General features: G+C 44.6%; 2 protein-coding genes across 22 annotated transcripts in view; one reads left to right on the top strand and one right to left on the bottom strand.

Moving 5' to 3' along the window:
• The window catches only part of LPIN3 (lipin 3), a 48,457-nt gene extending 43,689 nt beyond the window's left edge, over positions 1-4,768 (bottom strand). For 6 of the 16 annotated variants that reach the window (XM_065565877.1, XM_042858291.2, XM_065565878.1 and 3 more), the window contains exons 1-2: positions 3,682-3,726; positions 2,771-2,882 (exon numbers count right to left, since the gene is read on the bottom strand). The gene's annotated coding sequence lies outside the window, so the exon portion shown is untranslated. Of the gene's footprint in view, positions 1-2,770; positions 2,890-3,681; positions 3,790-4,677 lie in introns of those variants that run through there. The other 10 variants (XM_042858294.2, XM_042858301.2, XM_042858290.2 and 7 more) reach the window with 8 other exon arrangements.
• ZHX3 (zinc fingers and homeoboxes 3) overlaps positions 440-25,874 on the top strand; it is a 65,504-nt gene continuing 40,069 nt past the window's right edge. For 4 of the 6 annotated variants that reach the window (XM_005295327.5, XM_005295325.5, XM_065565866.1 and 1 more), the window contains exon 1: positions 3,828-3,968. The gene's annotated coding sequence lies outside the window, so the exon portion shown is untranslated. Of the gene's footprint in view, positions 537-3,827; positions 3,969-25,874 lie in introns of those variants that run through there. The other 2 variants (XM_065565864.1, XM_065565863.1) reach the window with 2 other exon arrangements.

Genomic DNA, 25,874 nt, shown 5'->3' with positions numbered 1-25,874 from the left:
TTGTTGCTTTCAATCCTTGAACTGTGGATGTTTTCTTTATCCATACAAAATGTCCAAACTTCCCATAGACAACAGTGGTGCAGGATCATACCCTTAACTAGCAAGGTTTACTGTATGAGTTTGTCTGGGGACAGCGATTGATTTGTGAAGGTCCTAGAAGTGGCGTCCACACAAAGGTCTCATAGCCACAGACCAAGGTAGGTAGCGCAGTAAAGGTGTAACTTTAGCAAACAAAAACACAAACCGTAGAAAATCTACTCCATAGCAGGAAAACACAGGGTGGAAAACAGAGCCAGGGACAGATAGTTTAGAAGGGCTGGGGGCTTTCCCTTCTTTGGCCCACCTCTAGCTAAATTGATGATCTGATGTGTAATAGAGGTCAGAGCTGACCTCTATCTACCAGGCACATTTCAGGAAAGGCTGCTGGTGAGTGAGTGAGCCAGAGGGCTGGATTAGCCTCACTGCTGTGGCTGCTGCTTCCGCATTACTGCTGTCTGAAGTGAGGGGAAAGAAAACACAGCAGCAGTTGGCTCCATGTAAGTGACACCCTCCCCCCTCTCTGTGGCCAGTCACAGGGAATCCCCAGCCAGGGTAGGAGGGTTTGGATGTGAAAGGGATTTCCCAAGCACTTTATCAAGGGGCTCCCTCCTAGAAGAGATAAGCAGGCATTTAAAACCACAGAGACAGGCAGCGGCGTGGGGAAGCCTGGCAAAGCACTGTGTTTCCTGTCTCTCCTCAGCTGGCTTCTCAGGGGCTCTGATTTCCTTCAGCGGATCAACAAAAAGTTCCAAAGGCTTTTGAAAGAGGTGATTCAGCACATAATGGGGGTGGGGGAGGGGAAGAAAGAATGTGCTCTGTGTTGTAAAATTCCCATGCAGCGAAAGTGAAACCAACCAGAGCACAGGTAATTTGTTGAAAGGTGGTTGTAATTTCTGAAGGCTTGTCACGCCATGACAGTCTTATACTTTGGATCAGCAAAACCACTGGAGTTAGCATGGGGGGGGGTGTGGGGGTGGTTATTATTATTATTTATTTTCTATTCCTGGGAAAGGTCAAGTCAGACTGGAATAGTGAGGGAGGAGAAGGATCTGCCAAGGAAATACGCATTTAAGAGATGTGCAAATAAAATGGGATCCAGTGAGATGTTGTTAAAGTAAAAGCCTTTTAAAATATGTTACAATTCAGATGATTTCACTGGTTTGCCTTTTCCCCCCTTGTATCTTTAATAAAGTGTTAAAGGATGTTGAATGGTGTGTTTGCCAGGGTGGTAAAGCAGGCTGAGGTCTACTGTATGTTAACGCCTTTAACTCCTTGGGCCCATTTATTTCATCTAAATTAATACAACAGAGGGGGAAGGTATAGCTCAGTGGTTTGAGCATTGGCCTGCTAAACCCAGGGTTGTGAGTTCAATCCTTGAGGGGGCCACTTAGGGATCTGGGGCAAAAATCAGTACTTGGTCCTGCTAGTGAAGGCAGGGTCCCTTCCAGTTCCAGATGGGATATCTCCATTAATTTATTTATTTTTTTAATTTAGAGCCCCTTGGACTGCACTGAGCTTCTTTGCTGCACACAGAACAGCTTGCTAGAGGCCTGATCCTGCAAAGTTACTTTTGTGCATAACTTTACTCATATGGATAGTCAGTCCCACTCAAGCCACCAAGGCTACTTTTATAAGTAAAGTTACCTAGAGGCACCTTTGTGGCATCTAGGAGCCCCAGGCCTGGGCCAGGACCCATTGTGCTAGGATGAAACCCTAGTCCTACTGAAATTAATGAGAATTTTGCCATTGCCTTCAATGGGGCTGGAATTCATCCTAAAGCCTGAACCCTGCAGCGGGGTCTGCACAGGCAGACACCTGTCCTTGTGGAGACCTGTCAACTCCCGTTGGGCTTTGCAGGAGGTCAAGGGGTCACCCACACAGATCTGAGTGCAGGCTCAGGTTCTACAATTATTTCAAAAGCAGTAGGGTGCACACAGCATTGTACAGACAGTGAAGAGCTAATATAGTCCTCATCTTGGAGTTTTTACAGATTCAGGATTCTCTCCTGTAGGTGATCTGTGCTTGGCCCTCCCAGTGACTGAGCTGTTAACAAATGTATATTTAAAAATAAAATACCATAAAATAGGAAAGAAGCAAGGGTTAAAATTTCCCCCCATTCCAGAACAAGAAGCTAGGATTAAAAAACAATAACCATTTGATGTGGAGCTAGGAACCAATAAAAAGTGGGAATTAGATGTGGAATCAAATATAATTTTAAGCAAGTATTGTAACCCTTTCCCCATTTCCCTGTGTCTGTAAACTGTCTTGGTTGGCGCCTGACCCTGCTTCACTGAGGTCAATGCTATTGATTTCAAGGGAAGCAGGATCAGAGCTTAAGATGCTCTGCTTTTCAGGACAGGGACTTGCATTTTGATATTTCTGTTAACCACCTGCACGTTAGGGTGCTATATAAATAAACTCTCCACCTGTATAGTCAGGTGTATGCTAAACAGATAGATCCTGCTAGAAAGCCACCCTGAAATGGAACAGCGTAGAGGCACAAAGTCCATTGGTATCATTTTTGTTTGAGACACACCCACATACATGAAGCAAGGTATGTTATTTTTGTCTGAAGTGGGGTAGGGTTTATGGTAGGGTGCCAAATAAAAGATATATTCAGTAGTTAAAAGCATGTTATATTGTTCCAGCGAGTTAGTAGCATTTCAGGATGGAAGGGATCACAAGAGGACCGATCGTGCATACACTTACGCATGTAAGATACTTTACTCACTCTTATAGTCTGATAGCAGGACTGCTCATGTGGGTGTTTGCAGGATTAGGCCATTAGCTGTGTGGGTCTTACATTCAGGTCCATAGGTAACCAGCAGGCTGTAGAGTTCATCCTGGTGATTTGCAGAACATAATTTGAGAACCAAACAGTTGGGTGGGTGGGTGGGTGGATGGATGGATGGATGGATGGGGAGGGAAGGAGGGTCCATGAGAAGATTTTAATCTTACAAAGCAGACCACAGAATGGGCAGGTACAGACCACTGCTCCACCCTGCACAGAGTTATGCCCAAGCATACCATTACACCTGTGCAGCATCCCACTGCCCTGTGCCCAGCTGCAACTCTCGGCAGCATCAGGACCCTATTCTTCATTCGGGTTCTTATACCGCCCCCATCCTGGGGATGGCTAACTGTTCACATTCGCTCTACGCAGTCAGGGCCTTTATGTGGGGATTGGGCCCTGCTATACGTTTTGGAGCTGTGCCGGCATTAGGGCCAAGGCCTGCACCTTACACAAGATGTCCCAAAGAAGTCAAGGGCCCCACTCCACCCCCAGCAGGGCACGAGGATGTGGAGCAAGAACTGGCCCTCGGCTCTCCCTAGGCACTGCTCATTGCCGTCTGCCATCACAGCGGCGCGTGCAGGGGCAGTGCCTGGGGGGCACTGCAGGGAGCAGGGTTCACCCCGCGCCCTGTGGGGCCCTGACTCTGGCTAGGCCTTGGGGGAGTGGGAGAGATGGAAGAGGGCAGGGGAGGGGAAAAGAAAATGGGGAAGGAGACGGGCAAGGGGTGGGGAGGGAGCCAAGTGAGAAAAGTCAGCGATCTAGTGACCGAGCCCCGACGCCACGGGAGTTGCACACGGCGCATGCGCCCCAAGCAGGACCGACTCCGATTCGATTACGTCACCCCTTACCACCGAATGTTACTCATTCTCGCTGATCCTCGTGTGTGTTGCGCCCGCCCGCCCCGCGCTCCTCCGGCCGCCCGAGTAGCCCCCTCCTCCGTGCATATTGATGTTGCTGGGCCCGCCCCCTATCCTCCCCCCCCTTAGCTTGGTGCTGGAGCGTCCGCCCGGCAGCCCCGCTGGGTGTCCCGTCCGCCCCCGCCCGCCCCGCGGGCACAGCCCGGGCCTCCGCCGCCTGGAGCGCTGCCCGCTGCTGCCACACGCACCAAGCCAGCCGGGCAGGGGAGCCGCCGGAGGTGAGTCCCGAGCGGCTCGGCCCGTCCGCGCTGGGGTGGGGACATCGGGACTCCCCCTGCTCCTGTCCCCCCCATCCATCCAACCCTCACCCCCTGCCCTCCTTCCCGGCTCCTGCCCCCGTGCCCCACCCTCCCCGGACCTGCCCCCCGATCCACCCCATCCCCCTGCCCTCCTTCCCGGCTCCTGCACCCCCCGATCCACCCTTCCTCCCGGCTCCTGCACCCCCCGATCCACCCTCCTTCCCGGGACCTGTCCCCCGATCCACCCCATCCCCCTGCCCTCCTTCCCGGCTCCTGCCCCCGCGCCCCACCCTCCCGGGACCTCCCCCCCGGTCCACCGCCCGGCCCCTAGCTCCCGATCCACCCCATCCCCCTGCCCTCCTTCCCGGCTCCTGCATCCCCCGATCCACCCTCCCTCCCGGCTCCTGCCCCCCGATCCACCCCACCCCACTACCCTCCTTCCCGGCTCCTGCACCCCCGATACACCCCACCCCCTGCCCTCCTTCTCGGCTCCTGCACCCCCCCGATCCAGCCTCCCCCCGGCTCCTGACCCCCGATTCACCCCCCCAGCCTTCTACCCTCCCTCAAGGCTCTTCCTCCCCCCACTCCTGCCACCATCCCCTGGCTATTGCCCCCGTCACACCCCTACCCCCAGCTCCTGCTCCCTGCCCCATCCCATCTCTCAACTGCGCCCCCCCCCCCCAATCACCTGGCCTGGGGACTGCCCTGTCCCTTCTGCGCCTGCTTTTTTGCTCACCCTCCCCCCCCCATCCGTTTGAGGACTCGAGGTCCCCGCCACTGACCATCCCCATGGCTACTCCCCTCTTTGCCACCAACCGTCTTCGCTTTCCTGCCTTTGCTCACTCCCTCCCTTTTCTTTCACTCTCCTTTCAGTAGGAGTTCTCATCCTCCATGGAGAGCCCCGGGCACTTGGGGGAAGGGACCGCCCTGGGGGAGAGGGGGAAGGGTGCAGAGATGATCTCCTGGGGCTGCCCAGGCACCTCCCTGCTGTTCCCCACTGCTGTGTTCTAGCTCCCAGGTGGTGATGGTGAAAGTGCGGGGGTGGAGAGGAATAAAAGAGGCTTTGGATATTTACAAACAAGTGTGTATTGGCTTGACATTGGCAGGCGATTTGCATGGCTGAGGCCCAAGAAGGGGGTAGGAGTTGCATGCTGGCATGTGTGTGTTGGGGAGAGGAGTGTGCAGCATGATACTGGGTAAGGATGGGTACAGGGGTGTAGTGGGCTGTGGCATATGCAGGTCCCTGGTGCATGTCTCCCTCCACCCCTGCCTGTCTCAGCCTAGCATCAGTCCAGAAAATCAGTTTTGTAAACTGGTGCTGGCTTTAATCAGATCAGACTGGCATTTTCATTTAGTCAATTAACAAAATACATCCATGGTACTTCTACCTTAGCCCTTCCCAGCACTCTGCGCAGCTAAGTTGTTTTGAGGTTGTGTTTTTTCCAGTGTCAGTTTGTGTCTACTTCTAGATTGCTTCAAGGCCTACAAATAGAACCAGGTCTGGGGAGCAAATTATAGCATGGCCATCCCTTATCTGGTCATGGCTGGTTCCAGTTTGTAGCATGGATGGGGTTTATTGAGGTGTAGGCTCTTCGATGCTGCTGTGATATCAGTGTCACACTGACATTCATGCAATTAGCCTTCGAACACCTCTGTGTGAGAGAGAGGTTATCCCCCTTTTACAGGTAGGAAAACTGAGATGTTGAGTCAGATTTTCAAAGGTATTTTGGTGCCTAAAGATACAAGCAGGCTTCTATAGTGAGATTTTCAGAAGCACACAACTCCCCTACAAATCAATCTTTAGATATCTAAATACCTTTAGAAAGCTGGCCCTAAGTAACTTGCCCATGGTCACACAAGAAACCTGTGGCAAAGACAGGAATAGAAGAACCCAGATCCTCCCTGCTGAGCCCTATCTACAGGACCACCTCTTTCTTTCTTGGAATGTTGTTCCCTAGCCAATCTAATCCCCTAGATTGTTAGGTTAAAGTCCTGTCTGTGCTACCAACTGGAGCCAACTCATTATTGGATTCTCTGAATTTATCACATTTGTAGTGTAGCCAGCTGTCTAGTGAGGTGCTAGGGGCTTCAAGCCTTCTCACTCCAGGCATCTGGCTGTAGAGGATACTGGGCATTCAATGCAGTTGAGTAAATCAGGTGTGGATCCTGGATAGAAAGTGTGTAGGGTTGGAGTCTTGTATTGCTTTCATCTGGCTGATTAACATTTCTGAGAAGTGACTGCACAGATTTACACCTGCCTTTTAAAAAACTCTGCAGTTCTGAGCATGGGAGGGGCTGGTTTGTAGTTTGCTTTAAGTTTTTCAACAAGCTCTTTACAGTGAGGTTTTCCATTTCTAATCCCAGCTGGAAAAGATGTCTGTGTTTTAGCTCATCTTTCTCTCTCTCATTTCTGCCACTGCAGGATTATTCCAGTAGATCAGGGTTGTTAGAACACCAAGTAAACTTTCTCTCTGACCACCTCCTATTTCCACACAATCCCAAACCAAAGATCATAGTGTCCTAAGAAACTTTGACAGGCTATTCTCCATGGATATAAAGGAGCCAAAAGTTTACCTCACTAGCTGGAACATCTTATTCTCAATTACCATAATTTGTTTTTAAAAAGACATGGAGGAGGAAAAATTCAGAGCCTACAGACAGAAGCAAAGGAATTAAAGATAACACTGTATTTACCATAGAAGAGAACTGGAATTTAATGATAACTATATTAACTAGGTTGGATCTGTGACGTGGATATATTGTGCAACATTTGATATGTAGCTCAGGAGGGGAAGACAGAGTTTCAGTCTGTTCTAAATGCATGTTGTGCCACTTAGTTTATTATACTACTATATTGACACCAATGCTGCCTTGGAATCCCGATCCACCTCTGTGGGTAGGAGGAAGTGGGTGTTGCTTTTGCGTTTTTGTTTCAGCACAGTTTACTCTGTTGCAAAAATAAATCAGCATGTACCTCTCCAGTTCTTAGCCTCATCTGCATGGGTTACATAGTTTCCAAACTGGAGGCCAGAGCCCGAGAGGTCATGAACACCCTGTAACTCCTGCTATATTCAATGAGAGCTATGGATGTCCACTTTCTCCGGGGATCAGGCTATTATTTTCCATTCCAATACAAATGGGACTGTAGATGCTTGCTTTACAGTTTAGATGCAGCCTGGTGGATATAGAAACAAACAGCTATGCAGAGTCTGTGGAATTTATGCAGACAGCAGGCAGGAGATGGAATAGTGTTTCCCATCTTACAGTCATTCTAATTTTTTAGCTGTTCATAATCATACATGCAAACTTATGTTTTTATGGTGGAGGGGACCTCAATTTCCTCCAGCATTTCACCCTGCCTCTTGTTCTCCACCTCTGTATTTTTCCCTGAGCCCCTTTCCCCACTACCCCAACTTTAGGATCTGATTTTGCAACCCTTACGCATGTGAAATAGCACCAAGGGGATTATTCATGAGAATAAGGGTTCCAGGAGCAAGACCTTAGTATGTCTGTAACATTATCTTCCTCCTTGTGCTCCCACAGTGTATCAGCATGGGCTGCCTGGGCTAGCAGTAGTGTAAGGGCTGGTGGCTGGGCCTCCCCAGAGAGCCCTCCAGCTTCCCTTGCTGGTCTGACAGAGCTTTCCTTTGGCCTGGTGTAAGGCCTGCCATATATTCTTTTGCCAGGCTGAGGGGCGGTCTGGTATTTTAGGAAAAATGCCCCCCCCCTTTTTTTTGTTGAATGAAAAAAGTCCTTCACCTTTATTTTGTTATTTAGAACTTGTGCTCAATTATAAAATCTCAAGTACAAACTGATACAAATGCAGTGAATTCACCCTAGTAATTGGACGTAAAAATCATTTGATGTACCTCGATTATACGTAAGGCAGTGACTTGAGGGGGCTAGTGATGACAAAATGAGAGTAAAGCTAGTGGCTTGTTTGTCATCAGTTCCTCAAGGTGTAATTATTGTTTTGTTTTCATCTAGCATATATTATACACACACACACACACCTTGGCTTCTTTGCTCTCCTCTCTGCTTTGAGCTCCATATTGTCTGTTGATCTCCCTCCTTAAATGTATTCCTGATCACCCGACTTGCTGCTCTCCTCCCTATCTTCCACCAAAATTCTTAAGTTTCATTTTAGAAACTGTTTACATTCCTCAGAATGACCTTTTGATGTATGTATTATCCTCTCCCAATGTCTCTTAATTGCCTCCTTGTTGAACAACAACATCCCACAAGCTACATATAGGCCTCTTATGTATTTAGCATTTGCTTGAAAGCACTCAGTGTTAAGGTTGCAAATGTTTCCATTATTGCTTCATCCATGTACTTGCACTCATAACTTCCCGAAAGTTTCATCCATGGGGATGACATTTTTTCCATGTTTGAGCTCTCTGCAAAGATGAATGTTTTGGGGAAAAGCCTTCCAGCTATCTTTGAGTGGTGTGTGTGGTGTGTGTGTGGGGGGGGGGGAGATTTTAAGAAGTTGTAATCATATATGTTTGGACAGGGCTACATCGGAGATGGCTGAAGTTTAACTGCTGGAACTTGGCATATAAATAGTCCTTAACATAGAGAAGTGTCTGAGGGAGAATAGTTTTGATTTAAATAATGAGCATTTGAAAAGTCACTGAGACTAGAGGGCAGAAGTCACTTAAAGGGGGCTTGCTTTTCAGTTGAAGGAGGCAGCTCTGACTGGGAAATAAATACATCCCACATCTCTCTTAACCCTTTTCTTACTGGTTGAGGAATACTCAGGTCAGTCCCTGATTGACTTGCTCCATTAGATACAAGGGCTCAGTTTGCTCCCAGCTGATTTCAAAGTTTGTGTGAATGATGTTCAGTGTTCTGTTAGAGGGACACCCAGGGTCACCTTATAGACAGCCACATACATATTCTGCTCTGTAACACTTTAAGACCAATAGAAATACTTCCAGGAAACTTTTAAAATCCTCTCTAGTAGAAAGTGCTTTGAACAAAACAGTCCTCTGTTTGCAATCCCAACATTGTGCTAATGCTTGAATGGGAAACTGACTACGTAGCATTTTCTCCTACTGTTTTCCTTGTCAAGCATATTGTTTAATACTGTTTGCTGGTATGCATAATATTTAATGCTAATAATTTTTATATCAAATATACAGCATAAGCAATGCAAGTGAATTGCTAATGCTATAGGAACCTCAAGTCTCATTGCAGACTTTTTATTTAAATTGGATAACCTTAAAGTTACTTGAATATAGTATTTTTGCATTTGTTTATATAGTACAAAGAAGCAATTGAAATGTGAGTCTGTAACTTGATCCAGAATTGTGCAAGGTTCTTAAGAACCATTATGATGGGAATGCAGCCCCATAATTCAGAGGTTTTAAAATAATGTTTAAGGCTGTTGCCAGATTCCCCCCCTTCCCCTGGAGGTAATTGGTCATCTTCATTGCTCCAGCTGTGAAGTGTTATCAGAGGTTTTTTAGGGTTGAGTGGCACCATCCACACAGTTTGAAAGGGACTAGCACTTTGCTCTAAATGTAATTTTTTTTTTTGAATGTACAATTGTGATATCACTTCTGTAAATTAACAAGCGTGGGGAAAATCCCACATATGAATTAGGGTTTTTTTCTGCTGGATTTGCAATATGTTGGTCTCTACTCTGTGTATGTGTACATATGCATGCAATACCTGCAGAAGGGCTACTGGGCCCTAAAAGGCTCCTGTGCTCACTAGTGGGCTGCAGCAAAGCCTACTCACCACAGGTGCATTCCCTCATGGTTGGATGTGGCAGCTCTCCTCCTCCGGTACCCACTGCAGACAGCCACTCTGGCCCTGCAGTAGTCTGTGGCTTCCTGTCACCTGGACCTCCAGCCAGGTCACTTTTAGTCCTACCCCTTTTAGCAAAAACAATAGCCTGGCAGCATTGCACCAGAGCCTCAGCCCAACTTTGGCCTTTATGGGCCTTCCAGCCAGTGGCTCTGGTGTCTTCACACCACTACCTTAGGTGGGCCACTAGGGGAACCTGAACCTGTGTTCTACTCTGGGTTCCAGCCAGGGACCCTGTAAGGTCTGTTCATTCAGACCCTCTGCTGCACTGCACTGCTTCCTACCAGGGCTTGCACAGCAAACCTGTCTGCCAGGCTGACATTTCTGCCAGTCTCAAAACAAAAGGGAACCACCAAACTAGTTATGAAGAACAAAAGGTCCTACATCAGGCCTACTTGCCCTAGGGAGGGTCCGACATCTGGGAGGCTCCAATTAGGCCCTGGCCCCAGCCATACCTTCCTTCATAGGGCTAACTCAAGGGGTCTGCTCTCTGTTCCACTCAGCCACCACAGTGAGCTGGGCATTTCCTCTTTTAGCTCCTCCCTCCAGGCTTGATACCTTGCACAGGTGCAATGAGGTGGGGCTGATTGGGGCCACAGGCTCTCATTAAGCCCTTCTTGGCCACTGTGGGGTCTGCATACCTCATCACATGTTCTAATCTCTCATGGTGCTGAGCTCCCTTATATGCTGAATGCCTTTGATTGACTACAATCTCTGGGAAGTGAGGGTGTCCAGTGTTTTGGAGGATTGAGCTCCAGGGGCATTGACTATTGGACAGTCCCAATTTTTTTCAGTAGTTCTAGGAAGAGCCCTATCTAAGCACACTAAGAGCTAAGCTAATGTTACTAAAACCAAATCATTGACTTACACAATTACACACTGCAAACTAGAAACCTTAGTTATAGACAACCTGTCTTGTGTTCCCAGTTCTCTCTCCATTTTATTTTTCATATACTCCCTACTTTTATTCATTTAGGTGAAGATAATAATACAGGTCCGTTGCATCTTAGGCGCATTTAACATGTGTGATTTCAGCTTTACGCGGTCAGCAAAAACAAAACAACAACAACAAAAGAGAAAAATAATTTAAATACTGTTTCTGTAGTGCGGGCGATTCCATCCACCATTACACTCAATGTAATTTTGACTATACGCGATTTTCGCTTTAGGCGCTGACTGCGGAACATAACCCCAGCGTAAGATGAGACAGACCTGTATCTCCTATCTAAGGCTGTGGGTGCCCTCACAACACAGTAAATAAGATCCTAGCAGCATTAAAGGAACCATGAGAACATAAGAATGACCATACTGGGTCAGACCAAAGGTCCATCTAGCCCAGTATCCTGTCTGTCGACAGTGGCCAACACCAGGTGCCCCAGAGGGAATAAACAGAACAGGTAATTATCAAGTGATCCATTCGCTGTCCCCCAATCCCAGCTTCTAGCAAACAGAAGCTAGGGACACCATTGCAACGGGAACTCAGCCAGCCAGGCACCTATAGAAACTCCTCTCCACCCCTTCGCAGTTTGGGGGAAGTATACCCTCAGCCCTCTCCAAAAACCCTCTAACCAGAAGTCTTTAGGGCTGCACATTGCAACTGATTTGATGTTTTGCTCTTATCCAGCCGAAACTCTACACAAATCAAACCTTTTCTGTGTAATCCAAGTGTTATAGGAGGTCAGTTCAATTTCTGTTATTGTATTTGTATTGCAGTAGCACCTAGGAGTGACAGTCATGGGCCAGGAGCCTGTTGTACTACCTGCTGTACAAGCACAGAGCAAAAAGACTATCCCTGCCCCAAAAGCTTACCATCTAAGTATAAAATTAGACAACGGATGGATACAGACGGTGGTGGAAGGGAATGGGGATGTGCAAGGAAACAATGAGACAATATTGGTCAGCATGGTGGGCCTTGGTCTCCACACCAGCAGCCAAACCTTTGTCAAGTTTTTTGTAGGCATCATATCAAAGGAAAGTTTAAAGAAGGATATTGAGATACCTCTATGGATGTTTATGGGGAGCTCCTCCGAAGTGTGAACAATAGCCTGGGCAAAAGCATGCTGTGCTTGTTTGAAAAGTGAATAAGTGGACAACATAGGCTTGCTAGTGGAGGGGTGCAAAGAGAGGCATGGTGTGGTCAAGGTGACAGGATAGGAACATGGTCTTTACAGCAGCATTCTGAATGGATTTCAGTGAGGCAAAGTTGCAATTGGGGTATAAGTAATTTTCCTGATTACAATCTGATGGTTTTGAACAGCGTCCTACACATAGTCCAAATGCTGCTGCAAATGAACAAAGTGTGTGTGTGTGTGTGCTTTCTTTTCATGTTGCCTCTTTAGATGCAGTATGATGTATTGCAATGGGAACAGGACGCCAATTTGTAGTAGTCCTTGAGAGACATACGTTTAGGACATTCTTATTTTTAAAAAGTGAACTGCCTGGTTAACACCCAAATGGATTGACTGTTTTTGTGTGTGAAAGCAACATTTAAACAAATGGCCCTATGAAGTTAATTCTGCTCTCTTGATTTTTTTTTTGGTAAAGAATCAGTCAGCATCTAAGTTTCTGTGAAGAGGGCTTTGAACCTCTTGTCAGTTTAAATTTTGACAAACAAGGATGTTCAAACTGGACAAACAGCATTTAAGGTTTAGGTTTTTGTTGCTTGGTCTAGTGGCTAGATTTCCTTCTCAAACGCCATTCAGCATAAATGTATTGGTAGGGGTCTCCATAGTGCTCCACTAATCATTTTTGCAGCATATTTTGAGTATTAAACTAGTTATAAACAATACATCTTGGACACTCTTTCATGCAGTTATATTTAATGAGCTGAGGTCTTGGTCCAGTGTGTAAGAGTAAATTCCCAAATCCCCTGCTCGCACCTTGTACTGATGCAGAGCCCCGTTGCCTCAATACCAAGGACCTCCCATGCTGAGCCAATTGCTGGCTCAGGGACTATCTGTTGTTAATAGCAAATGGGCCATTTGTGCCTTGTCCGGTGTTATTTAAACAGACATTTACTTGCCATCAGTGCAGTAAACTAGTGTAGTTGGTTCCCATCATTATCTTTCTACCACCTTACCTAGACTTTTGAATACTTGTACTTGATCCCTTTAATGATTTTGGAGATGTTGCTAACAATTCAGATGTGTGTCAATAAAGCCTCTTGGAACAGAGTTTCCATGACCATTGGTAAGGTGAGTTTGTTCCTTCTTCACATTAGCGTTAATTTGATCTTAAGCACGTTTCTAATTGCACGAGTATTTGTGTGGAATCATGACCTCCTGAAGCACGTGCAGTATGTAGTTATACTGTTTTTATCAGGACATAAATCTAGGATCCCCTTTTGAAATTTCCCCCTTTTTGAAATTATTTCCAAGTAGGAAAATGCTAGTCTGGGCTGTTTTGTTAATCTGAGGTAGATCTATTTAAAACAACCTCAATCACATTGATACAGAAGGAACAGTCATCTGGGCTGGAATCAGTGTAAGAAAATGCACGTGAATAATTCATCAAGACCAAAATCCACTTGTTACAATGCTCTCCCTCCCCCATCTTCCATGGAAATGTAACAGAGGCTTTAAATAACAGGCTGCTCTCAGTGCTAAGGGTATTTAGCATTGTAATGTTTCTCTAAAAGCAGGAAGGAGGACATTCAGTGTAATGTGGTAACTGCCACAAATTTGGAGGGGTCTTTGCTTTAATGCTTTTCTTTGTTTCATTGTGAGCTAAAATTCTTTACTGACACTTCACCATTCTATTTTTCTGATCTGTCACCGATATGAAACAGGTACTATGTTTAGAAGTGTTTGCCCTGCTTCGTATAAACCTCACACACGCTGTTCGTGTGTAGAAATCAGAATGAATCAACCTGCAGTTTTTATAGTAACACTGACTCATTTTGTATTCACAGCTAGTATGGAAAACAAAATTACCTCGTGTGCATCTATGCTACCTTGAGCTGCCATCTAAGCAGAGGACAGGTCTGGCTGCTAGTCGCGTGGGAGAATTCTTAGGAAAACCTACATGCAGTGGGAAGTATTCGGGATTCAGTGGCATTCTCCCTTCTGAGTCAGTACTGACTCAGATGTCCCAGCATAGTGTGAGGACTCACTGTATTGCTCCTGGAAGTGCTATCATTTGGCTGCGATGTAAAACCAGGGCCATGACTACTTGAAGCTAATTGGTTCCGCATCACTTTTTAAAGTAGGGCTGTTATTCCCAAGATCGTCAGCAGGTTCCAATTTTTGCAGTTGTCTTTTGCCTGACAAAAACATCCACGGGCACTGCAGAGCAAAGAGGTATTCTTTACCTCCCCAGTTAAGACTGCTGTGGGCTACGCTGTTGAACAGCTGCCTTTCACTGGTAGGGAACTTATGTATATGCGTGGTGAGTATTCTAGGCCCCGGTCCTGCAAAGATGTAAATTTGTGCATCACTTTGTCTGTGAGTGGTCCCGTTGAAGTCAGTAGAACTACTCACTTTATGGAGAGTTAGTTAGGAGTAACTAGTCTTAGCACACAGAGCTAGTCTTAAGCCCCTGGCAGTTATAGTGCCAGCTCCACCTTGATTTATTAAAGAACATGTTCTGGGGTCTTCAGTGCATCTTGTCCGATCTTGATTTATTAGACTGTACGGTCCATGAGGCAGAGACCTCTGCCTTTTTGTTGAACTGTGCCAGGCTTTAGTGTCAATGCTTCACATATGCTAATGCCCATCTATGATTCAGAGCTTGCGCTAGTAGTTTTATTCCTGAATTCCACACTAATATTTTCTGTGGAATGGATGGGAACTGACGCTCAAGGAGCTTACTGTTCTCTCTACTCAGTCGGTGCTGACAATTGAGACAAGCTGTGCTTATGTGTTATGCATTTGGAGACTAAACCTCTGCTTAATGAATGAGCTAAGAGAGCCTGATTATTATGGTGGGGTCTCAGGTAGGACTTGGTTTTGCACAGGAGTAAGGCTATTAGTTTACGTAGTTCCTTTGTTCAGAACATTTTTGTACCCTACTGGTAAGGAGTGACCTAAACTTAACGACTGTGCTAATGAATGAGAGATCTGCAGATGCAAACTGGTTAGATAATTTCAGCTGGGGAAGATTCTAAAGCTCTGTCATGGGATTTACTTAAATTTATGCCTCCACATGTTAGCTTGCGTTCTCTAGAAAGAATTGTTAAAAGGGAATGGTGAAAAGTGTTGATGTCTCCTGTTTAATTGTCCTTGGAATTTGAGGATTTTTGAAGTTGGACGTCTGTTTAAAACTGATGGAGGAAGGGGGTAAGAATTGGCCATTAGTTTTGTGGGGTCTACCGAGCGGTAAATTGATCCTGCAGAGCAAGCATGAAAAATCTACTGTATGCTTAGGGCATGTCTTCATTAGCAGTGTTAAAGCGCTGCCACAGAAGTGCTCTAATGTGGCTGTGTAGTTGCGGCACTAGCTCTGGAAGCTATTAAAAAAAAAAAAAAAAAAAAAAACCACACACACACACACACCCCCACACACCCCCACAAGGGGAGTAGCTACCAGCACTGTAACACTATCTACACTGCTATGTTACACTGCTGAAACTTGCAGCACTCAGGGGGGTGTTTTTTCATGCCCCTGAGCGAGAAAGTTGCAGTGCTGTAAAGTGGCAGTGTAGACAAGGTCTTAGAAACCTGTTGTCAGCAAGGCTGGTATATAGACACATGCATTGGCAAGGTAAACCACACTGTAACTATTAATTGTTTGTGGAGTATTGAGGCTTCTATGTCAATACGTCCTTTGCCTTTTATGTTCCTCCCACTTTGTTGGATGCCTCCTGCATTACTCGTAACAAATCTTAGCTGACAATGTCTTGAGCAAAATAAACTCTGGGTACTGCCGGTGACGGCATTGTGGGTTGTATTGTCCCTTTGCTCCCAGTCATTGCCTTTCCTGGGGTAGGGCATCGAAACTGCAAACTCAATTCAATTTAATTCCCTTCTAACTCACAAGACCAGAGCTGCTAAGGGCTTACAGAAAAAGGGCAGGCTATACTTGCTTTCGTCACTTGCCTGCACATGCTCTCAAAGAAAATCAGCGTTTGTAGTTCAGTAGCTGAGATTTTACAATAGTTGAATCTCTTGTTTTGAAAATGGTTACTTATTTCCATAGGGGAGGATGTTTGCCTTTAAGAGAGAAATAAGTCTTTGCCAAATAGCAAAGGGCAAAACTAGTATAAGAGGCAAGAGAATGCGCCACACACTAGAGATATAAACTAAGATATTTTTCAAAGGACATGCAAGGTGTTTGTTCTTCCTCCTCTTACCACTAAGAAATACCACTTTGCACATGATTTTTTGCTGCTTTACCATTTGTCAGTGAGCTAAAGTTCCAAAACTTGGAAGAAAATATAAAAAGGTCATGTGGCATTTTAAAATTTCAATGCCTTTTTTCCCTCCTTCAGGGGAGGAGGTGGTGTTGGGATAAAAGTGGAGATTTCTTTTAGTTAAAGTGTTCCCCTGGAGTGTTGTGGACCCCTAAAAAAAGGTATGCTGCTGCACTTACATGTATATTAACTTGTTAGAAACAAAAACTGTTGAGCTGTTGAAATGGAGAAGTAAACAAATAGAATAAAGTGACATTCTTTAAAAACAATCTGTTCATGGTAATAAGAGGGTTGTTTGTTTTTAATGATGTGTTCAATTTCTTTGAAGCTGGCATTAGAAATTTAGTGAGGTAGGATGGTGGAAAATGGTATGTTTAGCATATCAGTATTTCCAGGAAAGATAAATGGTTTTAAACTGGAATTTAGATTTAAAATATTTTCATTAATGGCTATCAAAACTTGGCAGCTAAACAGCTACATTCTTAGCGGCCCAGTCTTTAGACGATGGACGAAATAAGTTAAATGGAACACCACCTCCTAGGAGAAGTGGTGCCTGTGGGACTGTATGTAAAGGACCTCTGACTGACTTTACAAAACATAATACTCTTGTATCAAAACCCTTTTTAGCTTCAGTGTATTTTCTCCTGTACTTCCTTTCCTGGTATGGCTGCTATCAAGATAATTGGGTGTAAATACAACCAAGGTACACTTAATTTAATGGTCCTTTAGTACAGTATGCAAATTTATGAATTTCACAGGAATGTGTTAGTTGTTATTTAACACTGTCTCCCTGTTACTTTATGCTTCAGGTTTTCAACTAGCATTTAGCTTTAGATACTTGGCAGACTTGTACTATTCACCATAACCCCCCCCCCCCCCCCCCCGTATTTTTAGGGAGGCATTTTCAAATGTTGATATCAATTAGAGTCTTCAGCCACACTTGAAAATCTGACCCTTACAGGCTGCAGATGATATGAATCATCTCTCCAGTTTGTGGTATCAATAATGGTGATGTGCCCCAAATACAGCAATTCAAAACCTGGCTGACTGTGGACTCCTGCCTGCTTGAATGCTCAGGTTGACGAGTCCAAATGAAATGCTTGCAGAGAACCAGAATTTTTTCACCTCTTGGAAGCAGTTCCACTTGTTGCCTGAACAAGTGGAGTAGCAATCTGACTCTCCTGATTTGTCTTCCAAATACAGAAATAATTAGCAAAACATAAATGGTAGCTTAGATGCTAATACTGAATGCTGAGTTGTGGTGCTGGTTTTGGGGCACTTCATTCAGTTTCAAAAATTAAACTTGAGGTTTGCTAAGTGATATCATAACAACAGTTATGAGGCCAGAAAGAATGTTTTTCATTTGGGGAGGGCTAGGATGAGGGAGTTGGGTCATGTATTTAGGCCCTGATCCTGCAAATGTTAAAGGATGTGTGTAACTTTAGGCTGATGAGTGGTCCCATTGAAGTCAACGAAACTAGTCACATGACTAAAGTAATGCACGTTTGGGGTGTTGAAAATGGGAATTGTGTCACAATATGAAATTGTTATAATCACAGTAACCTAATCTTACATAGAGCTTTTCATCTATTGATCTCAAAGCACTTTACAGAAAGGTCCGTTATTATCCTCATTTTATGGATGGAGAAACTGAGGCACAGAAGTGCAGTGGCTTGCCCAAGGCCATCCAGCAGGACTGTGGCAGAACTGGGAATAGAAACCAACTCTCCAGTGTCCCAGTCCAGTGCTCTACCCTCCAGGCCACGCTGCCTCACAAAGATTTAGAGCACTGTGAATTGCTAATATTGTTAACCTTTGTCAAAAAAGTCAGGCCTGTCTTTATGCTTTTCGGTCTCTTACTTTAAAAGTGTAGAATTCCAGGCCAGTATTTTCATCCAAATGATAAAAAAATAGACTTGTGAGCATGTCACTCGGCTATTTGCTTTTCATGCTTTTAGTTATGTTAGTAATTGACTCAAAGCAGCCCTGGCATTGTTTGATTCTCCTCTCCCCTGCCCTGCAAATATTTTGATTTTTCTAAAAATAAAAATTAATGTCAACAGCCCTTCAGTAACAAAGGAATGTGCACAGCCTGCACTGAAAAAAGAATTACCATAAAGGAAAAGATTTAGTTGTTAAATCTTACTATAAACTGAATAAAACTTAGGGTTTTTTTGTTTTGTTTTTTAAATGATTTTTTAAAACTCATCCGTCATTAAAAAAACCAAACTAGGTAACTTAAGCTCAAAATACTTTCTAATGAGAGAGAACAAGAAAGGGCAATTGAGGGGAGTAAACTAAGTGGCTTTTATAAACAAACAGAAAAGTTCCCCAAACAAGCTGTTGTCACTGTGTGTGTACTACGAGTACCTTGCACAAAAGTCTCCTTTACTTTCTGTACTTTTCTTGGCATGCACCTCAAAAATCATTTGCAACAAGCCTCTAATTATAGCTGACTGATTCCTTAGGTGCCTAGATCAGGTATGAAACTAGCCTAAGACCAGAGAGAATATTTATATTGGTTTGTGGGGACGCCATGGAGCAGATTTAGAATCGAGGGTGGCTACAGGGGTACATAGCAGCATATTTACAGAGTTCATAGATTCTCTTGGGGTTTTTGTAACACATCCCCTCCCACTATTTTAGGGGTTTAGCCAGACATTTAACAGAAATGAAGGGTTTGATCCAAAAGCCATTGCTGTCAGTGGAAAGCCTCCGATTGACACAGGCTTTGGCAGAGGCCATAATTGAACTAGTTTTAAATTATGCAAAGGTTTGAAAATGATCTTGCTCTGTTGCCAACTCTTGCCATGGTATCACAAACCTTGTGATAGTTGATGCTGTCCATAAAGCCCCAGCTCCTGGAATCATATGGCTGTGAGAAACTATTCTTTTTTTTTTTTTTTTTTTTATAAGGTAAGTTTCTAGCCCTCATGGAGAAAAGCTTGAAAACATGAACCCTAAAGGCTTAAAAAGCCTAAGGCAAATAACTCCCTCCTCCCCTCTATTTTTAAAAATCAAATGACTTTTAATCCAATCTCATGACAAAGGCCAGTTGTTTCTTTCCCTTCAATTTAAATTGGTTTCCTCAAGTTTATTTACATCCCATGGGAGTTTTGCACTGAAATTGTTTCACTGGTAAACTATTTTCCCCCTCTGTCATGGATGAATACTGTGGTTTGATAGTGTCGTCATAGTTCTAGCATGGAAGAAAAACAACAAAAACAGAATTAAAGCAGTTGTTTTGGGGTGGAAAGCACAAACTAGATGGATTTGGAAGAGAAAGTTTGGGGTGAAGGACAAGGAACAGATCATATTTTGGGCCTGCCTATCTTGACACATTCCATATAAATGATAAGAATGATGCAGATTGAAGTATAAGTATCTTGACCCACTACACATTTCAGTGAAGAGTGCTGGAAAGTCCAGACTCACTGGTAATCTTTCTTCAGGATTCGTGTTGTGAATTTGGTCCGTGTCCATTCTGCAGGTGTAACGTCTTAGCTTTCTATCTTTCAGAGCTACTGGACTGCCTCCCAGTCATTAATGTATTAAATCCTCGCAGCATCCCTGCGAGGTCGGTAAGTGCGATTATCCCCATTTTCCTTGCTCAGCCACAGACTTCCTGTGTGAGGTCGGGCAAGCCACTTAGCCACTCTGTGGCTCAGTTCCCCCATCTGTACAATGGGGATCATACCACTACACTGCCTCACAGGGGTGTTATGAGGATAGATACAGTAAGGATTGTGAGCCCTAACTACTGGACAGTTCCTCCCCCCTTTCTCCAAGTAGTAACACTCTGAGTCTAGTTCAGCAAAGCACTTAAACATGTTTGTACCAGGACGTGAATAATCTCTTCCCAATTCAGCAGAGCAGTTGAGTGTTCTTTCAGTCCCATTGATTTCAGTGGAACGGCACAGATGCTTATAGTTAAAGCACGTGCTTAGGTGCTGTGCTGAATTAGAGGAGAACTGCACTGGCCTTGAGAAAAAATGGGTTAAGAAGTTCTTTGGTTACTTCTGTGATTGAGTATCAGAGTACAAGACCTTAGTCTTAAAGGTGCCACAGGACCCTCTGTTGCTTTCTGTGATTGAGATTCAGAGCATGGGCAACCCCATGCATTCAAAAAACCATGAGTCACAACCATAAGGACTCGAAACTCACTTATTTATTTAAATGAAAGCGGAGACTCTCAACTCCAGAAGTTGGGGCTTTAAGAAACCCACCAACCTTGTGAAACCCAGGATAAAATCTCAAGAGTTGGCAACACTGCAATGGCACTGGAATATCAAGCCTGCTGAATAAGTCCGTTATCACATAACATTCATTTAAGAAGGGAAACTTCACAAAATAAGTCCTTTTATAAAGGAACACTGTCCTGTGAAGACATACTTTGCAAATATATTTGAATGTGTTACTAACATGAAGTTTGCTCAGTTTCCCTTTGGTTTCTAACCACTTTTGCTTTTAGGGTCCCCCACACTAGCACAATGCGACCATGCTGCAAGTTTTGCAGCGGGGGGAAATGCTTAAATTCTCACAAACTAATCCTGAAATATTTTCTCTATAGAACCTAAGTCTTAGATATAAGCTACCAAACTGTGTCCCTTTAAGAGATGGGATCAGGACACTACTAATAATTTGGTGGGTGGGTAAAGGAGCAGCAGCTAATACAGAGCTTGTTCTAATGTTAAGAGAAAACTGGCTTGCTCTGAGGTTTCCACATCAAAGGCAGGTCAGTTCATCCATTACACTTTAAGGTGATTGAATTTCCAAGTGTCAAAGGGATTGTTGGAACAACAAAGGATATGTAAATTGGGGAGAGGGGGGCTTATGGTGCACATAGCTCTTATTTATGTTCTGGTTTGAGTCCATCTTTTCTTTAACCGTTCAGTTGAGCTGCTTTGGGGAAGCAATATACTTTTAAACAACAGAAACTTGAAAACTAGAACCTTTCCCCTCCCCACACGATCAAAAATGCTTTGTTTTCAGAAAGCATCTCTAAAGACAACATTTAAAGACACTCTCTGCTTAAAAATTGCACTTATATCTGAAATCTTTCCCTACTATTGTTATATCTAATTTTACTATAACAGACAGAGAGAAGCATTTTGCTCTTTCATTTTTGTGTGATTGGTAGCATTTTGTATAGTCAGTTGCACTGTCCCAGTGGATAGTCAGTCACTTTCCCATGTTGTTTGCCAGTTTAAAAAAAAGACACACAGCAGCAGTAAGTGTGATTATGACACCATAAAAATTTGGCAGCTGGCGTATCACAAAACTATTAACTCATATTTTGAAATTGACCAGATTTCAAGTGGACAACATCCCTTCTTATTTAGCTTAAAAAGATCCTGTGCAAAGTGTGGCTTGTTTTTTGTAACCATTAAGTTAGCAAACACGACATACAGAAATATGATCACTTAGCTTTAACCAATCACAATTTCAAAGCTGAAGTCAATGAGCATGGAGAGTTCAGAGTTAGACAGCATTACCTGTATTGCAGTAACACCTGTAGTCTCTGATCAGGGCCCTTTTTGGCTAAGCATTGTTCATACACTAGCAGAAAAAGAGTTCCTGTCCCAAAGAGCTTAGAGTCTTAAGTAAAGATAGGAAATGGTCTTCCTAGTCTATGGAAGAAGCTGATCTTGTAAGGGAATCTTTTATGTTATTAGTCATATCTGCTACACTGCACTCAGAGCATGAGCAGGGCTGGCTCCAGGCACCAGCGAAGGAAGCAGGTGCTTGGGGCGGCCAATGGGAGTCTGGGTCCTCAGTCCCTCTCTTCCTCTTTGAGCTGCCACCAAAGTACCACCAATCGGCTTTATTTATTTATTTATTTAGCTCCGCCGCTTGGGGCTGCAAAAAAGCCAGAGCCGGCCCTGAGCATGAGACACAAGAGTTTCAAGGTTTTGCCTGTGTTGTAGCAGCACTCTCTCTCGTGGTCAGTTGATTTCTTCCTGTAGAGTTGAAGCCTGAGGAGTATATTGGGTTGGTTTCCCCTGCCCCCCTCACTTTTCTCAGGGAATGGAGGAAACTTGTAGGATTTTGAGCTTTTGGTCTTAATGTTATTGTGTGTGTAAAGAGTTTGCTAAAGAATGCATGCAGTCCAAACAAGACATAAAAGCTCTCAATTAGAAATTTAACTGCAACTTAGTTGGAGCCAGTTCACTGCAACATACCGTCTTGTGTGCAGAGGTATTGAACTGCCAGAGCGCAGAGTTCTCAGGAATGGTTTTCTTGGATTTTCTTATTCCCACTTTTCTGAAATGTTCTCTTACAGCATTCACAATAAATATAGGTTCCCAGTTGTTTTCAGCAACCAAGCGAACGGGTAGCAATGGCTGCACCCCCAGGGTATGTGCAGGATGTGCTCTCAGGTTCAGAATCATGGTGGAGAAAACACTGTTTGGTTTGTTCTTCAGAAGTCTACGTTCATTATTGGGAGAATTACTAAAGCGAAGTCAGTCCCAGAACTTGCAATAGTTTTTTTCCCCAGCCAAGAACTTCCCAGATATGAACATGTCCAAGATGCACTAGCTGTGGATTTAGTTTGCTTGTGTTGCAGACTGCAGTTATGGGGCAAATGGAGCCCCCTCCTGCAGATATCTTGTATGTTTCACTGCAAGAAGCACTGTGTTTCTGGCTGTTCAATGACTTCTCATTTCCCTTGTAGCCTTGCTCCATCTAGAGCTGCCTTGCCCTCCCAGAAAGGGACTGCAGTGTTCTTCCCCTCTTCCCATGCAGCCCCCTCCCCTGAGGAGATCGGATTGCATGGATCAAGAATTATGCAGATAGGGGTAGCATTAAGTGCAAATATTTTCCTGCATGTTTGCATGGGAAAGAGGCCCCCTACTTCACACTCCCTATCCCCACCTAAACATGTCCACTTATAAACTCCCAGAGCCCCAAACATGCTGAATACATATAGGAGGGGTGGGAGGAAGGAATGATACAGTCAAGTGCTTAGCTGCTTTGAGCACAATTTTCACAAGTTCCATTGACTTTTAGTTACTTGGGTGTGTTTGAAAAACAAACCAACCACCCTTTGCCTTACACAAGTATTCCTGTAAGTCAATAAGAGGAGCCTGATTTGGCACCTCTGGGGCAAATAGTGAGTTTAAGTCCCTGGGGGTTGAGGATGTTGCTTGAAAATAAACTACTGGTATATATCTGGTTCCATTAGCTGGTTGAAAGAAAACATCCTCCATGAACCTGGATTGGTTCAGTAGTGGAAGCTGAGGAAAGATTCCCCCCACCCCCTCCAGACTTTGTGTCCACAGAAACTCTGGGGTTCTGCTGCACAAGAGGGCTATTTTCTCTCCATAGGAAGCTTGAGATAATTCAGTGTATGTAGTCACTAAAATCTTATGCAAGTCTGCAGTCTCATTCCGGCAGAAACTGGGACTGGCTGGAACTATTTCATGTTCCTCAGTTCCAAAATGCAATTTAATGCCCATGGAGTTTAATGAATCTATTCTATTATGCCTTGATGGAACAGTCTGTTCAGGACACTAAATCTGATAGAGACTTGGGTTAGAAATGAGAAATCCAATGCATTTGAGGATGTTCTTTCTACAGTAGCTGCCTTTCCTAACAAGTACTAAAGAGGGTGAATTCCAAGCTCCGGGTAAGTTATGAACTGGAATTTTAACTCAGGATGGTCTCTTTAGATCAGCTAGAGAGCTGTTTTGACTTCAGTATTTAAGAACTTAAGAACAGCCATACTGCGTCAGACCAGAGGTCCATCTAGCCCAGTATCCTGCCTTCTGACAGTGGCCAATGCCAGGTTCCCCAGAGGGAATGAACAGAACAGGTAATCATCAAGTGAGCCATTCCGTGTCGCCCATTCCCAGTGTCTGGCAAACAAATGTGCCTCTGGAGAGATGAGCCTTTACAGAGTGGCTGAGAAATACATAGTTATTGAAAAAGCCTAGAAAGTGTAGGCAAACAGAATTCAAACAGTGCCTCTGTAGAAGAGTTGACTCACCACAGATGTGTCCTGTTGTGGCTGGGCATGTTATAGCAGTTTTTCCTCTCACGCCCTGCCAACCGCTGCTCTGGCCCAGGCCTCCAGCCACGTCATGTTTAGTCCAACCCCTTCCAGGGTAAACAAAGGACAATAAACTCAACTCAAATAAACATAACTCTTTACCCCGATGGCTCACTGCTCTACAGACTCTTCACCCCATCCCAGGTTCTACAGGGTTGCCCTTCTGCTCTTGAGCAGAGGAGCACCTCCCAGGGTTTTCTCCCTAGAGGCCTGGCTCCAAACTCACTAGTCCTTCTCCCCCTTGAATCAGGATGTTTCTGCATCTTCTTTCCCAGTGGCAGGTAGGAGAGCCCAGGCTCTCCCTGTCTACTGGGTTCCAGTCCCAGGACCTTGCGGTGATTATCTACTATCTACTGCCTCCCTTGACCTTCCTTCAGGCCCTTTCCCACAGGCCTTTCCTGGGCACTCTGTATTCTGGCCTTTCCTCCATGCTCTGACAACCAATGTAGAGTTCTTCCCTTTACTCCCAGCAGTCCCATCTCCTCTGGGCTTCCTCCCTTTATGCTCACACCACCCAGCATCTCCCTCAGCTGGGCTTCATCAACAGCTGGGCCTGGCCCAGCCTCCAGGTGCCTTAGTTGAGCTCTCATCAGCTCTTTTAGTTCAAGCCGGGGATATATACCACATCATTGCTCCCTACGGATTCTTTAGGTTTGCAGGAAACCAGTTGTGAGCAATGCCAGCAAGAAACCAGCTTTGTACAGAAAAAATGTATTATGGCATCAGCTGCACACTCTGTACCTCACAGGCAAGAGCAGGCCAGATGATCCCTACTTGTCTTAGAACAAGGTGGAAAATCCTCATAATTCCTGCCAGTACATCAAGAAAGAGAACCTCTCGTTGCCTGCTTACCTATCTCAGTGCAGCCTTTGTGCACGTGAGCAGGAATTTCTATGGTTAGAGCGCCTAATACCATTGACACCATGATTAAAATGGTTTAAGGATGTTTGTCCCTTGCCACCTTTCATTCATCACCACCCTTGCCAAAATGAAAAATGAGAAACAATACAAAGTTTTGAAAGGGCCTACCTTATTGATCTTGCTCGCTGTTCTTTTGAGACGATTAAAAACATAATACTCAATATTTAAATGTGAGTTTTAGCTAGCTGACTACAGATTGCACCTAGCCATGTTTTAAAAGTGCAAGATTACAGGCACTTAACTGTGTGGACTAATGTTTCCAGTGTGGGAATCTAAAGTTCAGGACCTAAATTAGTATTTCGGTACCCTGGTATAATTGGCTTGATTTTTCAAAACATCTCCCATTGAAATGAGTAGGGGCTACTGGTATCCAGCACCTCTGAAAATCAAGCCACTTATGTGCCTAACTTTAGGCACCTGCATTTGAAAATCTTTCCTTTGCTAGAAATGTGTAGACAAGTGAAAGCCTTTGTCCCCTTGGTCTCACTGAAATGGAGCTGCCATTGTGGAACTGCAGTTACTGTTGGCAGACTAGCCTTCTGGCATGGAAAGGGTAAATGTCAATCAACTCAAGAGGCATAACAAACAGCAGAACATACAAACAATCATTGCCTGGTACTTAATAGAAGCCAGTACAAATGACTGCCTTGGAGTAGGCTGACCAGGTGAGTTCAGAAGTACTTTTAACCCCCTCCCCCGCATCTGCCCCCATATTATTATGGACAGTAGGAAGCATAGGAGAGGG

This window comes from Chrysemys picta, chromosome 13 (genome assembly GCF_011386835.1).
Source record: "Chrysemys picta bellii isolate R12L10 chromosome 13, ASM1138683v2, whole genome shotgun sequence".
Taxonomy (NCBI): Eukaryota; Metazoa; Chordata; order Testudines; family Emydidae; genus Chrysemys; species Chrysemys picta.
Note: the sequence above shows the minus strand (reverse complement) of the source record. Positions and strands in the feature narration are given on the sequence as shown.